Source organism: Prosopis cineraria, unplaced genomic scaffold (assembly GCF_029017545.1).
Source record: "Prosopis cineraria cultivar Desert tree isolate PC_DT_omini unplaced genomic scaffold, ASM2901754v1 PC12, whole genome shotgun sequence".
Taxonomy (NCBI): Eukaryota; Viridiplantae; Streptophyta; class Magnoliopsida; order Fabales; family Fabaceae; genus Prosopis; species Prosopis cineraria.
Window position 1 is genome coordinate 771,414 of NW_026555343.1, and position 18,509 is coordinate 789,922.

At 34.9% G+C, this 18,509-nt stretch overlaps 3 long non-coding RNA genes across 3 annotated transcripts; 1 reads left to right on the top strand and 2 right to left on the bottom strand.

Moving 5' to 3' along the window:
• Window positions 1–1,040: 1,040 nt before the first annotated feature.
• On the bottom strand, window positions 1,041–2,555 carry LOC129287688 (uncharacterized). The gene is made up of 4 exons (XR_008587779.1): window positions 2,478–2,555; window positions 2,008–2,131; window positions 1,482–1,914; window positions 1,041–1,176 (listed from the first exon to the last, which is right to left on the bottom strand). It is a non-coding gene; the product is annotated as an uncharacterized LOC129287688 (long non-coding RNA).
• A 5,298-nt stretch (window positions 2,556–7,853) lies between these two features.
• Window positions 7,854–8,673, bottom strand: LOC129289549 (uncharacterized). Its single transcript, XR_008588155.1, has 2 exons — window positions 8,413–8,673; window positions 7,854–8,260 (listed from the first exon to the last, which is right to left on the bottom strand). It is a non-coding gene; the product is annotated as an uncharacterized LOC129289549 (long non-coding RNA).
• Window positions 8,674–12,578: 3,905 nt separating this feature from the next.
• On the top strand, window positions 12,579–14,183 carry LOC129287826 (uncharacterized). The gene is made up of 3 exons (XR_008587820.1): window positions 12,579–12,742; window positions 13,408–13,473; window positions 14,023–14,183. It is a non-coding gene; the product is annotated as an uncharacterized LOC129287826 (long non-coding RNA).
• Window positions 14,184–18,509: the final 4,326 nt, after the last annotated feature.

Genomic DNA, 18,509 nt, shown 5'->3' on the forward strand with positions numbered 1-18,509 from the left:
CTAAACAATTATGTATCCCTAATTACCCAAGCAAATTAGAAAATAACTTTTTTTTTCATTCTTGATGTATCCTATATCTAATTATTGCCATTAATATTTTGGACCTTGTTCGATTTGAAATTAATTTATTCTACTTTGATTTAAAAAAATTACATTAATTATACGGGTACTTAAGTTTTCTTTAATCATATTCATTCATTTCTTTTTGGCCAGTTAACTTGGATTCATTCATTAAACAAAGCAATTTAATCAATATATTGATTTAAAAGGATCAGAATTTTGCATTCAAAGTCCAGTGGTGTTTGGAACAGATAATAGCTTCTGAAATTGTGTGGGACAGCATAACTTTGTTTCTTAACATTACATTCACATCTCCAATATTTTTGAAGGTTAAAAAAAATGCCAAATAAATTATTGTTGACGAGAAAAATGGTAATTTTAATTTTAATCTGTATTGGCAAGAAATCATCAGTATACAGAACTAAAGAATGCACTTATTCAAAAGATAATATGCCGTTTGAAAGAATCCTATCTAGCATTAAGATATAGGGTCTGTTTGTTTTGGTTTTATTATTTTAAAAATTGATATTTTATAGAATATGTTTTAAAAATAAAAAAATAATAAAAATGATTTCTTTTTGTTCTCTCTTGTTCATCAAAACAATAATTCCAAAACACTTGAAATTTTTTATGTTTTTCTATGCTTTAGAACAATATTTTATTTTTTTTCTTCAAAAAACTTTGTAAAAACACATTATTAAATAGATTTTTTTTTTAGAAAAGAGAAAACTATTTCTATAACAAGTTGTCAAACAAGCCAATAGTTTTTTGAAAGAGTGACTATTATATAATATATTGTGAAAAAAATAACATTGTTAGGTGAGTTAAACAACACTGGAATTCTTTAAGTTCAGATCTGGCCTCTTAAACAAAATCTGCAATCAAAGTTATTTCAGAGCTTATACCAGAGAATTTTGAATAATCAGTTAAAATACAAGATACACTCAACAGGAAAAGGCATATAACCATATCATTGTTGCATTTGAATGATCAAGGGCAACATGCTGCTTTACATGACTCTGCTGGTCAGACTATTTCACTAAGATGTGCATAGCAACAGCAAAATCAGGATCCATTTACTTGGACTCAGCTTCTCCGTTCTTCTCTGACAAGTACCTAAATACGGCGAGATATGATGAGATGGAAGCAGAACCACAACTGTATACATAAAGTCTCATAATGAAATGCCATCAAGTTTTTTAACAGCAATATAGTATATGGATAATTTTCTAGACTGTATCCTGTGGTTGACTCATCAACAAAATTCTTTCACATCTCATGACCTCATCATATTGAAGAACTTGATAGCAAGCATAGTTTAAAAATTGCAGCATAATTTTATCTTTCAACAGAGACACAAAATTAAACAAGATAGAGCTGTTTTGACTCAGTCACATCACATCACATGCTCAGCTGCTTACCCGTTCCCCTTTGCCCAGCGGGAGAGTTGGTATAGCTGCACAGTCTCTTTGGAAGCATGACAAGCGAGCACCAGATAGTTGCGTGGTTGAACCATCCACGCAAATCTCATGAACAAAGCTGAATATGCACACATTGCTGTGGCACCAACACGGGCTAGAGGGAAGATTTAGCCTTATCAAACACAGACCGAACTTAGGTGCACTTATTGGGAATTTGCTATCATATTTTCTTTGTAAAAACATATATAATAAGTGGATATTACATCTTTAGCTCTTCAAATGTCCTCCATATATTATTGGAAAGCTTGATAGCAAACACCTATGGAACTCCACTCAAGTGTCTAATTCCAAATTCTCAGGAGTATACATAGTTTCAACCTGCTGTCATGTTGCCGGAGATCATTTCTGGAGGTTTGTTCATGTCTGCCAGCCCCTGTAATGAAACAGCTTTATGGAACTGGTAAGCCGGTATGTATAACAAAAACATTCTTTGGCAAAAATAAATAATGAATGCAGCAAAACATACCGCAGCAACAAATCCCCAATTGGCAACAGGTCCGCAAAAATGGGCTGTTTTTGGACCAACTGGGCTGTTCAAGAATGCTCGGAAAGAGGAGGCCATGTTAATACTGATGCTCAGGTAACGCTACCTGTCAAGAGAAAAATTAAGTAGTCGACATAATAGGCAATAAATGGAATGAGTTAATTATTCACTGAAGTTGATCCAAAACACCCAAAAAAAAAAAAAAAAATACCACGCACGCATGCAGATGCACACAGGTAGAAAGTTGGGTGAAAGATGGACATTCTCATTGGTTCTTCAAGAACAGATAAACACAATTATATCTTGATTAACCGTGCAACTCTCAGCGTCCTAAGGAGAGCTTATGTTTAAAAAATGTCCCCACGAAAAACTAATCCCAGATTCACAATCGAAAATATTGATGTGATGAGAATGACAAAAAGTACGTTCGAAAAAGAGAGCTTTACCTTTACCTTATTAGAGGCTCTGCTAGGCTGAGGAGAGGAATTCAGAAAGAAACTAATCGGCAGGTGCCTGCACCCAAACCCAACAGGTCAATGGCAAAACGGTGCTAATTATGATTGTTGTTGAAGTGCCCATCACCAACTTCAACGGTTTGGTTTCAACAAGCCCAAGAAACCTTCCAAGAAAAATAACAGTTTGGTTTTTGACAAATTTTACCTTTTATTATGTGAAACTAATTATTTAACCCTATAATTTATAGGATTTTTTAATTCAGTCCAGAGGAAGAAAAGGAAAATCCAGGGTGCATTTGGTGCTTGACATCTGAGTATCTGACACCGGTAAAAGCTTTATTTTTTAATTCTTTGGTGTAAAGTCCCTCTGCAGCTTTGGGTGAGTTTTTCAACTTTAGCAACAGTTGAATTTGGCCATTGGTAAGTTGAATTTTTTTTGCCAACAAGATAAGTTGATTTATATATATAACTTTGATTGGATCATCTTGGAGTATTAGGGATAACTTTTTCGAAGATTAAAACCAAATCTTTCTAGGTGAATTATATTTAGCTTGATCAAAAGTTTTAATGGGCCAAGGCCATCAAAGCCATTCAAAATAGTTGGTTTGTTGTTTTTAGCCCAAAATCAAAAAAATCAACTCGTAAAGGTATTTTAATCACCCATATAATCCATATTTATGTCAGTAAAAAATTAATTAACAGAATTGAATATAATTGAAGGAACTAATTTTTCATAATATGATGAACCAAAGTTTGAATCTTCATTGAAAAAGTGCTTATATATAGTGCCTCACAATACAGGTAACTTAAAAATATAATTAGTAGAAAATCATGTGATGGAAGGACTGAAGGAGTGGCTATGAGGCAAAGAAGAAACATTAGAATATAATATGTAAAGAACTTGTAGTAGATAAATCTAGAGTATGCAAAATAAGCAAAAGCAAAGGAGAGCAGCGAACTCCAAGTCTCACAGTAGGAGAGTAAATTACTCTCGTTGCACGATATGAATTGCGTCAACAGGATATTAGTATTGCATCTAGAGGTAGTAAATGGGGATATCTCCTTCTGCATACTTAATGGCTTGACCAAGCATCATGCACTTGCTTCAACTTACTAGTTCAACCCAATACTTAAGGGATCAAATTGTTGGCCTTTAAACTCATAATCAGCCATAATTAAATCTAGATTTTATTATACAAAACATGATCTATAGAAATCCACATTAAGATTACCAACATATTTAGGGCAAGCTCCTTATAAGTCTAAGAAACTTGAATTGCCCTTTCAATGCAAACACTTTCTGCCTCATACAGGCTTGGCTCATCTTCAATTTCAATCGTTAAACTTCATTTTGTTTGCATTTTAGCTCCAACGTTCGAACAAGTTATGGTAGAATACTTTTACACATAAAAATCTCAATACTTGCAAATCATCATCTATTCAACAATATGCGAAATCAAGTTTGCTGCCTCCACTCTTCTACAGCATTATTCCTACAGTGAGATTGCACAAGAAATAGGGAGATAAGACGGCCTTCAATAATACGTTAGAATTATATAAGTTTATGTTAGATGCACAAAACACTTGTTATGAGCCAAATTGGAGTAGGCAGCAAAGAAGCTTGATCTTTCAAAAGCAGTCCACCTCACATAACCATCAATAAATACATCTTGTCAAATGTTACACATAAGGATGAGACTACTGAATGATCGAAGAAAATTTTAAGAATTTATTGAAAGTTCAGAGAAAATTATAGTTCAGTGGTTTTAATTTGGAGGATGTAACTGCATTTTTTTCCCTTTTTTTTTTTGACAAAGCATTGTTTTGTCAGAATTCAAATCAGATTAGGTTTCATGTAAGATAAAGCTCTCCCAATATGGTATCTTTTTTATTTACAGGCAAGGCTTGAACTTGGGATTCTTTTTTTTTTTATAGCACACAAATGTCAATAAAATTAATTTTATTTAAGTTACGGTCAGGCATTAAATGAGTAAATGTGAGCATGTTTTTTAATAAAAACTTAGATATTAATTTATTACGTATTTGTCCTTTATGTTAAATTTAATTCTGAATTTATTTTTTCGGCTGGGGAATAAAACTCAAGTTTTTATTTAAGGGGGACGGAGTTGCTGATCACTTGTCCCTATCAACCATAAGTACAATTTGTTGTTTTGAGAGTTGTTTGTTGGATTGGGCCTGTGCAAGGTCTGGGCCTTGTCCATTGGAATGAAGAAAAGGTGGACAGAGGACTTGTAGCTTTCTTCAAGATTGGACCAAAAGAAGAAACTCTTCTCTTTAACTTTCCAAGAAATGGGCCTTCTGACTCTCCAGCAGATCCTAGTGCACAGAGATTAACAGTCATCTGTTTCATCATTTGGGCCCACTGTATTTAATATATGTAGGTCCACTTTTTGGTGAATTTCTCTTCTTTGTGGGTTCCACTACGTGGTCCCTGGCTTTCTTCTCCCTCGCCTCATCCTCGTATAAAGATGCTTCATATAGTATTGTGTACTTTATAGTAATTAAAATTCTCCACCCACTCGGCTTTAGATTGTTTTTTTTTTTTTACCCAAAAGGGGCTTTTTCAATAATTTCGGTTCAGTTTTGTTTTCATAAGCTTTTTTAAAAAAAAAAGAAAATTTAAAGCACTAAACTAGCTTGAGAAAATATATTTTTTAGATTTTTCCAAAAAACATTTATTGCAAATAATTAAAATAAATGAATATGATAATAAAATATATACTCATTCATGAAGAGGCCTTGGTTTTAGTGGAAGGAACTATGATCATCTAAATATGATGTATCAGTAAGTTTAGATTTGTGTGTAAGTAAAAAAAAAAAAAACATCTTTAAAAGAACTATCCTCAATTAGATTTGACAATGCTTGAGTATAACTAATTCTGATAACCATATGCAAAAAATACCACCTTATTGTGAGGGGGTGGGGGAATAACTCGTGCTTATCATTAATTTTTAAATCAATTTTGTAATAGGACGCTGCTTTCAATTTTTCCGCGTTCTGTTATCTTTCTATTATTTGATTATTTGAAATGGTGGGGTTTTTTTTTTTTTTTTGACCTGAATTTGAAATGGTGGGTTGCAACTTGCGAAAACTTTTGTGAGACAGTTTCTTGAGTAAAACAAAAATGGTAAGATATTTAAAGTTCTGAAATGATCACATGGACTTAAGTTGTGGAGGGTACCATGTTCAGGTGTATATTAGCGTTATTTTATAGTGACAAAAGAGTACCGTTGTTGACATTGAATGATGAAGTTCCAAAACCATTATTAATGTTGTCCTTCTTCACTGTACAAGCCTCGTCCCCTCCCCAACTTTCCTCTCCCCCTTACCTTATATTTTAGTTGGTTTCCAAACAAGACTCATTTGCACTTGTAATACAAAACTCTGTATTATGTTGCAGTGAATGTTATGAAGGGGTTCATTTGATCCATATATAGACACTTAGACCACTGCTCAAGATTTTTGTGAAAATCAATTGATTATTTTCTTGTACATATATTGTTGGCTATGCTCTTGTGTAATAGTTAAGGATCTTGGTGATGTGATTTCATGCTGTTAGTGTCATGTCTTGCACTAATAATAAATTGTCTCATAACCAAAGGTATTTTTATTTTAAAAAAACGAATTATATCATGGATGAAAGCTGCGTCCAATAAACTATAATTATGTAGCTTTGGCAAAAAAAAAAAAAAACTATAATTATATAGAGTCAAAGATACGCCTTCGCTCCTCCCAAATCTGAAAAAGGCTACAAAGTCCCATGAATGGAAATAGAGTAGTTCAAGATCACACATCAGTGGTGGTGACTTTTTTTTTTTTTTTAAATGCTACTCCTATCAACGTTAGTTATAAATTATAAAAACATTCAAAGTTTTTGTTTATGATTTTAATTAATGGTCGAAAATTAATATCTTTCTGGTAATATAATTTAGAAAAAATTTAAAATAAGATCATGAAATTTTCAAGAGGCGTATTGTACATGGCTTACACAAGTTCGAACTTTTATAGTCACGGAGAATTAATTTTAACAAGTTATTTTGGAGTGCAGGGCAGTACTATATCGATCAGAGATACACAAATAAAATAGAATACTGCAATAATTAGGTTGGAGTAGGGGGGAAAAAAGGGCAAGTGTGATATAGTGATATCTTTGAAAGGATCTGATTGACCAAAGCAGTAGTTAGAGCAATAATTAAATGGGAATGAAGATTCCAGAAGAAGACAATTACAAGCAATTTAGAATTATAAATGTGCGGTAGCCTGCATTTCCAACTAAATTAAGATTTGTTTTTTTTAATAGATCCTAATTAATAAGATTTAAAATAAGGAGCAGAATATCTCCAGATTCTCCACTAAGCTATATAGCTTGCCGACATTGGTAACCCAAAAATAGGAAAATAATCCTCATTTGCTTTCTCATGACTATTATGATAGTTGTCTGATTCTCTTTCTTTTACTTATAGGACTTGCATTATAATGTCTTCACTCTGGTCTCTGGTACTTGTTACTGGAAGGGTTCAAAATCGTATTTGGACTACAAAAACATTTATAGCCCAAGTTATATGTGGCCTTTGTATAATTAATTTTTCTGTTAGAATTACATTTGTCCTCTAAATTATTTCTCATTCATTTTCGCCAATGCATCACCCATATCTTTATGAGCATCGGTTTTGATAATTACTCAGGTTTTGTAGAAGACACAATTCTTACAGTTCAAAATTTCCTTGCATAAACGCAGTGAACAAATATGTATAGAAACACATAATAATTGTATATGTTACGCATACTTAAAATTTATAAAATCCTACCAATAAAAATTAGTTTAGTGGACAATAAGAATTTGATTTATAATTTATAACATCGTGAAATTAAATTTCTTTATCAACATAAAAACTTTATTCATAGCCAAATTATGAATATCTATATAAATGCCTTTCGAATTTAAAAACATGCTTTTAGTTCTGACAAGCCCCATAATCCAACTCACCTGTATTGTTGTTGATAAAAAAATTATAAAATCCGTGATCTTTTAATTTATTATATTTTTCTCATGCCATCAGAAAATTAAAGTAAAAAGAAGCGAACTGTTGCGAAAATATCAGATTGATTTGTAACAGATACATGCAGAATGGAACACATGACTTACACCCATGTATTGCATAGGATAACTTGAAGGAGCAAAACATCCATGTATGAAATACAGTTCATTAATGAGTAATTTGTTAAAATGAATTATTTATCTTCATGGATTTTTAACGTGAAGTGAGGAAGTTGATTGTGGTGAGTATAGTATAGAAATGAGAAATCCGATCCATGTCAAAATATAATGTTCAGTTAATTACATAAGTGTCTTGATAAATTAAAATATTTTATTTATAACCAATTTAATATATATTGAAGAGTTCAATATCTGATTTGGTGTTTAATAAAGGTTAGAGGAGAAGGAAGGGGCTGGAGAGGTTGAAGTGAGGGAAAGTAAATAATTGAGAAACGCAGTGTCATGGCGTGACGTACACGAAGTTGGGACTCGGGGCAGTCTAAGTCAACAATCAGCAAGCAATTCAACAGATAGTATATCACATATCTCTTCCCCGATCAACCCACGTGACGACCATCCATTTTCATTTTATTATTCAATTATTTTATTGCTCACTGAATGAAGACGACGCCAAGCAGCTCCTCCAAAAAGGTGCAAGCAGTATATGCAGGCCCAGTTGTTGGATGAACAGTCCCCTGAAAGTGAAATCGTCTTCAACTTCTGAGAAACCCCAGAAGCGGAGGGCAAAAATTATATTACGCGGGCTGTTAATTACACACACAAGCTTCCCCTTAAACTAAACCTTCTGAGAGCAATAATTAATGCAGCTTAGAAGGAAATAAAAGGGAGAGGAGAGGAGAGGAGAGACGTACCTAGAGGATGTGACGAGGAAGAAGAAAGGGAGAGAGCATGAAGAAACCATGAAACTCAGGATGGATAGCGCAAGGAGGAGAACGACGACACAGAGGAAGGGTGAGGTTCAACCGTGGCGCTATCCCTCCTGAGCTTGACGGATTCTTCTGCACGTGCATAGGTAAAGAGAGGAAGGAGCAGATCAGAGGAAGAGAGGAAGAAGAAATATGGCGAGAGGGTGAGGAGAAAGGGGACGTAGGAGTGGTATTTATACAGCCAGACTCCCCCATCCTCTTATTTCTTGACATCCATGTCCCCACCCCGTTTTCTCTATTATTTACTATCCTCTTTCCACAACTATTTCTCCATTTCATTCTATTATTCTATATCCCACAAATCTATTTAGGTTTTTGCACTCCGTACCCGGCCCCAAACCATTGTTTTTTTTTTTTTTTTTGTGGCATGTGCATCGGAGCCCTTCGGATCCCCACTAATCCCGCTGGAGCCGAGTTAGATTACAAAGACAGTAAGCTCTTTTTAACAAGTATTTAACACTACTATGTATTCAAAAACTTTAATTAAGCGAACACAACATCTAACCAACTAAGGAGTATTAATTAAAATGATCATTTTCAGGAAACCTTATTACATGTGTAGACTGTAGAACATCCTGTGTATTAAATTTATAATTGTTACAAAACATTCAGAAAATGATGAGTTGTTATGTTGTGTAGTAGGAAACCATAGTTGCAGTATTGTTTTTTTTTTTTTAAACAGACAGAAAATTTTAAAATGTGAAAATGTTGACAAAAATTGGAAGAGGATAGGTGCATGTATACATATTGTAGTCAGTGGAGGTGACATGGGATTAGATTGGACGATCGCAAGGAAGAGGAAGGTGCAAAGTGGGAGACAGGAGAGAAGAGTGGTGTGAGGTCAAAATGAATCAACTGTAGTCATTCGGTTGATTGTCATCTGCCACATGCCGATTAATTACAATTTCTGGAAGAATGAGATATATATTTATAAACAACTTGGGGATACAGTGTGGGAAGATTTGAATGGGGCGGGTAGTTCAAATGTTATACTAATAAATTCGAGCAACCTATAACTCAACTAGTTGGAAGCTTTATTAGTTTAATCAGAGATCTTAAATTTAAACCTTGAATATGTAACTAGTTAAATACTCATCAAGAGAGCTTGTTGTCCTTATAATTCGATTTGGCTCAATTCCAATTACTAGTTAGAGTATGAAGGACATGGGATACAGGGTTTACATGCAAAAACAAAAATAAAGATGGAAAAGGGAAAGGGAATGGAAAGGGAGTCGACGAGGGGGAGTGTTAGGAAGGAGATGAGTTTTCTTGCTTATTTTTGAATGAAATCTGAACCGTTTATATTTTAATCTAGATGATCTAAATTTAAAGAATTATTTTATATTATATTTATTAAAATAAAAATTTTAAAATAATTTTATTAATTTTTTTATTTTTAATCTAGTTTAGATTTAATTTAGAAGGTCTAATTTAATATTAAAATATTTATAATTAAATTATATTAATTATTTAAATGTATTTTGCACAATTCAAATTAAGTAATTTTTTTAATCTGAATTATGCAAAGTAAATCTGGATAATCAATATAATTAATTATAAAAATTTTAATATTAAGTTAGACCCTCTAAATTAAATTTAATTTAGACCAGATTAAAAATAAAAAATTTATTAAAATTATTTTATGATTTTTATAATTTTTTATTTTAATATATAATATAAAAATATATAACAATAATTTAATTTTGGATCGTCCAAGTTAAAATTTGAATGGTCTAAATTTCATCTTTGGTACTCATCCTTAGAATGAGTAGGAAAACTAATCCTGAAAAAAAAGGGTGGGTCGCTTTCTATTTTCAAATTCATAATTCATTTGATTTGTCCTTCTTTCTCCTTCGGTCTCCCTCCTCATTTTTGTTAACCTGTCTCTCTATTCTTTTTATATTTTTTTATCATGGATTTAATTATAGTTAATATTTTAGTCACAACTTAAATGATACTTATATACTTCCAAAATATAATACTCCAAAAAAATATTATTTTTAACTTTAGAAACGACTATGATTGTAATGATGTTCCAAACTGTTCGTTGCATTCATACTTACACGTGTTAATTGTGTGATGTTAACGGGAAATTTATAATAATTAATATGAAGATTGTTTGATGAACGTAATTGGAACAATAGCTAACTACTAATACTTCAGGCACTGCTTTTTTGTTGGGGGTCAAGTTCAAGTTCCATGTTCAAATGGGGTTCTTACAAGTGATGATAATTGTTGACAGTTTGCCTAAATTTTCCTTACTTGAACCAATAAAACTCTCAATTAGCTATTCTTCCACGAATAAGTTGCATTGTTGTACCGTATATACCCTCAAAATGTATGTGTGTGTCCATTCAAAATATACACGCACACGTAGTATATACTCAAACGGAAAAATCCCATGAAATTCTAGAAACTTAATTATGCCCCTCCACAACCTCATCATGAATTATAATAACTCTTTCGTTAATTACATGACTCTTCATGAATTCTCATAACCTTCATAAATTGTGCAACCCTATTTAGTTTTACTATTATTGAGAAAGCTAGCTTAGGAGTACGACACCCTATAGTGTGATATTTAAGAAAAAATCGTGTAGCTTTAGCCAAGTAGCTTCTCACAAATAGAAGGCTTAGATAGTCCAATCACATGAATGCATTCCTTGAAATAACTCACAGTTTCATGTCAAGCATATCAAGAGGATATAAGGATTGTCTTGATCAAGCATAACATTAAATGGCCATAGATTGTTATTATGGTGGTCTTGCATAATATTGATAGGGGCACATGGCTTATGTCCCTTGTGTAAAATTGATAATCATTACAAATTTGAAATATAACTTGTGATTGTGCTAGGCAAAATAATTGTTAGTATTGTGGTTAGAGATAACATTTAAAATAAAGTATAAACATGTGGAAGTTTTATTTTTCCACTTGCATAATTATAGTTGATTGACTTGAATTTATATAAATTAGATATACCTTAATTATTGAGTGATTTTACTCTCATCTCTCTTCAATATTTACATAAGCTAGCTTAAGTCGAGATAGCAAAAAATGCTATAGGCTTAGGATCTGTCAATCTTACTATAGGCCTCTAATAGTAAATTTTTATGTGTATTTTGATTTGATATTTGCCAACTAAGAGTTGCATTCTTTTGTCTTACTTACACTATTTGTTGTTTGTAACAGCCCTCCTGGGTCACCACTGCCTCTCCAGGGTCTTTTCCCAGGCGCTGGACAACACACATGTCACCACATGATTGCCGGCTTTAGCCCAGGTGGTACTGAGCGTATTCCTCACCCCACCCTCACGGGGGTCTTTTGGAACCTCCCCAGACTCGAACCTCCAACCTCTACCACCTTAATGAAGTTGAGGCGAAGTCTGGTACCATTGAGTCAAGTGACATGTGGTGACATGTGTGTTGTCCAGCGCCTGGGAAAAGACCCTGGAGAGGCAGTGGTGACCCAGGAGGGCTGTTACATAAAAGGCGCCTTTTATGTAACAGTACGGAGCCACCCCTTGGGCCTCGACTCGGTACTGGACTCTGGCCCATCACTGGACCAAAGCCGACTTTCCCACAGGTGGTACTGTGGTTATTCCTCACCACTGCCTCTCCAGGGTCTTTTGGAACCTCCCCAGACTCGAACCTCCAACCTCTACCACCTTAATGAAGTTGAGGCGAAGTCTGGTACCATTGAACCATTGTAACATCCTGATTTTTTATATAATAAAGAAATTGTGGAATTTAGGTTTTGAGAAAAAAAAATGATAATAATAGAAATTTATATTATTTGAGGTTATTTAGAAATAATATTATGGTTAGGTATTTAATTATGAATTTAAAAATTTAAATTTAAAACCACATAAGCAATATTTAGTTAAGATATAATACATAAATAATTTTTTTTATGTATGTGTTAAAAAAAAAAGAGAGAAGGTAGAAGGAACAAAAAAAAGGGGGTGGAAGGTTGTTGTTTCTAAGTCCCACATTGGTTAGATGAGGGAAGAGAAGAGGTGCCTTCATGTATAAAAAGGAGGGGGTGTGTGCATTAGGAAGCATGAGAGGCTAAGATGCAATTTAGAGAAAATTACAACTTTTGGCCCAAAGATTTGAATAATTAAATTCAAACCTATAGTTTTTTTTAATATAATTTTGGGACTCACAATCCCATTTTTATATTATTTTTCTCTCTTCCTCTCACGTTGCTCGGCGTTTTCTCACAAGGGGGGATTATTTTCTTTTTCTTCAGGTATGTTCTAACTTTCCTGTTTAGATTAGCATTTAAAAATTTATTTAATTACAAAATTAATTTTATAGTTATTTTTTAAATAATATTAGCTTTCTAGTGATATGATTATTTTGTAGGATAGAGTAAATATTTTGATTAGGATTTTTCTATAGGATAGTTAATCTGATGATATGATGGATTAAAAATATAGGTTAAAATTCTTAGGGATATAATAAATATTATAGAATATTTTCTTGAGGTTGAAACTCATGTTTAAGAATTTTTGAGTTAAAATCTAGATCTATATGGTTGAATTTATGTGGAATCTAAGACGTAGGGATAAACCTATGATTATTAAATATTTATTTAAGTATGAATAGGTATTTTTGAGGTTATAGAAAGGTGATTTGAGGCTTCAGGATAATTCTAAAATTTTTAATTTATTTTTGGATGAATTTTTAGAATGTAGAAGGATGAAATTGTGATACTAGAAGTGAATTGAGGATAAAAAAAAATAGTTCATTAGGGTACGAGAATTTTAGAAAAGAATTTGGGAAGTTAAATGAGGCATAAATCTTAAATTAGTGTTAATATGGACTATAGATTTAAGACTTTCTAACTCTTTAAATTAGATTTATTTATTTTAATGTAAAATTAATATATAGTATTGTGAAATAATTATGTAGATTATATTGACAAAGATAGTGGTGAAAAAGGAGTTGTGAAGGGGAACTTGTTATTCAAGACACAAGGTAACCATTATTAATGTGTTGTGATGAGTGTGTTTGTGAATGGTTATGTGTTGTTTTGTTGTTTGGAAAAATTATGAATTATTGAAAATAAATACTGTATATACTTGTTTGAAATTATTGCCAAGTGGATTAAAAATTTATTTTTGTTTATCATGATGAGATATTATTGTTCGGATATATTCCTGTTTGGATATTTGAATGATGCATGACTTGTCAGGGTATTTTAATGTATGGTGTTAATGGGAATTTCTGTTCGATTAATTATTACCACGTGGTAAGCCCTCATTGGACCCAATGAGTGGCGTGTCGCTTGGTCCAACTCACCTTGGGCCGGGTGATTTGGCGTCCGAGCATGGCGAAAGGAGGATATAAGGTGCAGTCATGCAAATTAAATACTTGTTCGGTTTGTTTGAAAGTATTGTTCGGTTAAATGTTTTGTGTGCCCACTTAGCAATCGCATGATTAGTTACATCCGCATGCATCATTACATATTAATTTTTGGTTACTGGGACTTTTAAGTCTCATTCCCCGTGGTTAATATTTTTACAGGAGCGAGTCCGGCCGAGAAAGCACCAGAGGTGTAACTGTGGTGTATGAGACACCATCTTTTACGTTGCCTCTTATTTTAGATTATACAATGTATCTTGTGCCAACTTAGGACATATCTTCTTTGTGAAGCATGTAAACTCTAATCCTTTTTATTAAAAGTATTTATATGACCAAGAGGATTATGTCTGTCCCTCTTAATTTATTATCTGATTTGAATAACATGCTATGAGGATCATGTCTGTCCCTCATGGTTCTAATTGTTTTTTTTTAGATATTTTAAGACCTGTGGTATATTGTCTTGGATGTATCGTGGTAGAAATTTTTCTACCATGATAATGGTTTTAATAATTTGCGAAAAATCGGTCTGTAAATTTGAGGGTGTTACATATTGGTATCAGAGCATTATGTTTCGAGCCTCTATTTGAGTAACACTTATTTAAATTTTTGTTTGAAACTATTATTTGTGTGAATTTAATATGTATTTATTATGTATGGTGCATTGCATATAGTCGGTTGGCAATATACATTGTTATGGTGCTTCTCATTGTATGGCCATTATATAGCTAGGCTAATTTTATTATTTATATCTTGTATCCTTTAGGAGGGGAGAGAAAATGCCTGTTACTCGTGGTAACTCAGGATTCCAACATGAGCACCTGCCACCGCCACTGCCAAATGAGGAGCCTGACTTGGCGGAATTAAGAATGCTTGTAAAAACATTAACAGACAAGGTTCAAGGATACGAACAAGAGTTGACGGAGCTAAAGAGGCAAAAGGTAACTGAAAATGGAGATAGGGCTCATGTTGAGAGTCATGTGGGGGAAGGCAGTTCCTCACATCCTGCCACTCCGAGAGATCATGAGTCTAGAAGGAAGGAAATTAGGCAGGAGGAACAGAGAGCCCCACCGACCATTACTGATGTGTGGGAAACTGTTAGGAAGTTTAACCCTCCTACGTTTGATGGTAACCTTAAACCATCCGTGGTAGAGGAATGGGTGAAGAGACTCGAATCCATCTTTCGAGTAGTCACATGCACCAGCAATCAAAAAGTACAAGTAGCATTAGTGCTCCTAGTGAAAGGAGCAAGAGATTGGTGGGAGACAGCAGGGCCCAGGGATGATTCTACACTCACCTGGGAGGAATTCAAGGAAAAATTATTCAGGCATTACTTTCCATCAGAGTTAAGGTCTGAGAAGGAAGCGGAATTCCATGCCTTTAAGCAAGGGAACCTCGATGAGGACACATTCATTGCTAAGTTTCAGGAGTTATCTAGATACTCCACGTACCTGCAGTATAGGGATGATTCCGAATGGAAGGCTAAGCGCTTATTGGAGAAGGCTAGACCAGAATTGAGGGAACAATTGGCTCATCTAGATATCCGAGATTATGATGAAATGTGCATAAAACTACAAGTAGTAGCTCGCAGTAAGAAGGAGGTTGAGAGAGAGAAGAGGGGTTATTCATATAGTAGACCCCAACCTACCCTCGACCCACCGGAGGCATTATGAAGAAAAACCATCAGGGTTCGAGTAGCTCATGGAACCAAGGAAGGCAGAAGGGTCCATTTCAAAGGGGCCAAGGACAGAGGAGCTATCATAGTAGTTATCACGGGTCACAGAGGAGCCCAACAGTATCTACCCCTGCCCCGAGTACAGCGAGCTCTCAACAGTGCACTAAATGCGGGCGTCGTCATTTCGGACAGTGCTGGGTCTGTTACATTTGTGGGAAACCCGGTCACATTGCAAAGTTTTGTGGGGACAACCAGGGCTCAAATATGAAGAACCCTTCCCAACATCCTACTGTCTCTGGTCGTGTGTTTGCTCTTACTCAGGACACCATGAACTCCCCAGATGCCATTAGAGGTAACATCAAAATCCTTCATCATGATATTGTTGCACTATTTGATTCGGGTGCTACACACTCTTTTATTTCTGAAACTTGTGTAAAGAACCTTGATTTGCCTGTGTGTATTTTACCTTTTGATATGAATGTGTCTACTCCTGCGGGAGAATCTGTAAGGACTGCTAAGGCATGCCTTAACCTAGTAGTCGAGTTTAAAAATAGGAAAACAACTATGGACTTAATTATCCTACCACTGAGAGGTATGGATGTAATTGTGGGAATGAATTGGATGGCTGCAAATGGTGCTATCCTAGATTGTAGAGAGAGGAGTGTGTCTTTATCTTCTTTGTCGGTGACCCCAGTCGAGACTCAAGATCATGTTTTCTTGTCGGCGGCGCAAGTTGATAGATGTATGAAGAAGGGTTGCCAGGCCTACATGGTTTTCTTCTCTATCCAAGCTGAGATTGATGAAGGCGTGAAGAATATCCCAATTGTCAAAGAATTTATGGATGTATTTCCAGACGAAGTCTCCGGTTTACCCCCAAAGCGCGAGGTAGAGTTCTCAATTGAATTGGTACCCGGTACAGGGCCAATTTCTAAGGCTCCTTATCGGATGTCCCCTTCAGAGTTAGCGGAACTGAAAAAGCAAATTGAAGAGCTACTTGAGAAGGGTTTCATCAGACCGAGTGTTTCACCTTGGGGGATCTCCAGTCCGGAAGCCTTCGATTGTGCATTGATTATAGACAATTGAACAAAGTAACCATCAAGAACAAATATCCACTTCCGAGAATCGATGATTTGCTGGATCAGCTTGTGGGATCCGCAGTTTTCTCAAAGATTGACTTAAGGTCAGGGTACCACCAATTGAGAGTAAGAGTAGAGGATATACCTAAGACAGCATTTCGGACGAGATATGGGCATTATGAATTCATGGTGATGCCGTTTGGACTTACGAATGCTCCTGCGGTATTCATGGATTACATGAATAGGATCTTTCGACCCTATTTAGATAAGTTTGTAGTAGTGTTTATTGATGACATTCTTATTTATTCAAAGGATGAGGAGGCTCATGGTGAACATTTAAGAATCGTCTTGCAAGTTTTGAGGGAACATAAGCTTTATGCCAAATTAAACAAGTGTGAATTTTGGCTCCAAGAAGTAAAGTTTTTGGGCCATGTTGTGTCCAGAGACGGAGTTGCGGTGGATCCTAGCAAGATTGATGCAGTGATGAAGTGGGAACAGCCAAAATCTGTTACAGAGATACGAAGCTTTTTAGGTTTAGCAGGTTATTATCGTCGCTTTATTAAGGGATTTTCGCAAATTGCGATGCCCTTAACTAAGCTGACTAAGAAGGATGCCCCATTTATTTGGACTGACAAATGTGAAGCTGCTTTCCAAGAATTGAAAAAGAGGTTAACCACTACTCCAGTATTGACTATTCCTGACCCTGTGGTGCCGTACACTCTGTACACTGATGCTTCTTTAAAGGGTTTAGGATGTGTTTTGATGCAAAATGACCGAGTGGTTGCCTATTCCTCCAGACAGTTGAGACCACACGAGGAAAATTACCCTACTCATGATTTGGAGTTAGCTGCAGTTGTGTTTGCTCTGAAGATATGGAGACACTACTTGTATGGATCTAAGTTTCAAATCTTCAGTGACCATAAGAGCCTGAAGTATTTATTTGATCAAAAAGAGCTTAATATGAGGCAGCGACGATGGATGGAATTTCTAAAGGATTATGACTTTGAATTACATTACCATCCGGGTAAGGCTAACGTGGTAGCTGATGCCTTAAGTAGAAAGACTATTCATGCTGCACATTTGATGGTTCATGAATATCATTTATGGAACAGTTTTCATGATGTTCCAGTAGATGTGATTGAACATCAAATGGCCGCACTCCAGGTAGCAGACTTTGAGAGCAAATTCTGGGAAGATCTCAGAGTCTCACAGCAGAGTGATGACTACTTAAGGAATATAAGGAAGGAGATAGTGGTAGGTAAGGCCCCAAATTTTACCATCTCTGAGGACACAGTGATGAAGTATAAAGGTAGAGTTTGTGTACCTAATGATCCAAGATTGAGGAATATCCTTTTAGAAGAAGCTCATAGGAGCAAATATACAATTCATCCCGGTATAACTAAAATGTACCATGATTTGAAGCGAGGTTGGTGGTGGCCAGGAATGAAGAAAGATGTAACTGAATTTGTTTCTAGATGTTTAACGTGTCAGAAGATAAAGATAGAACATCAGAAGCCAGCTGGAACACTGCAACCGTTAGATATTCCAAAGTGGAAATGGGATGATATTTCTATGGATTTCATCACTGGACTGCCAAGAACACCCTCGAGTAAGGATGCTATTTGGGTGATAGTAGACCGACTCACCAAATCAGCTCACTTTTTGGCGATCAAGTTTACCTCTACATTAGAGAAATTTGCTGAGATATACATTAAGGAGATAGTTAGACTTCATGGTATACCCTCTAGAATTGTGTCAGATCGTGACCCAAGGTTCACTTCAAACTTTTGGGGTGCGCTACAGAAGGCTATGGGTACCAGACTGAGTTTTAGCACCGCATACCACCCCCAAACAGATGGACAAACAGAGAGGACGATCCAGACTTTGGAGGACATGTTGAG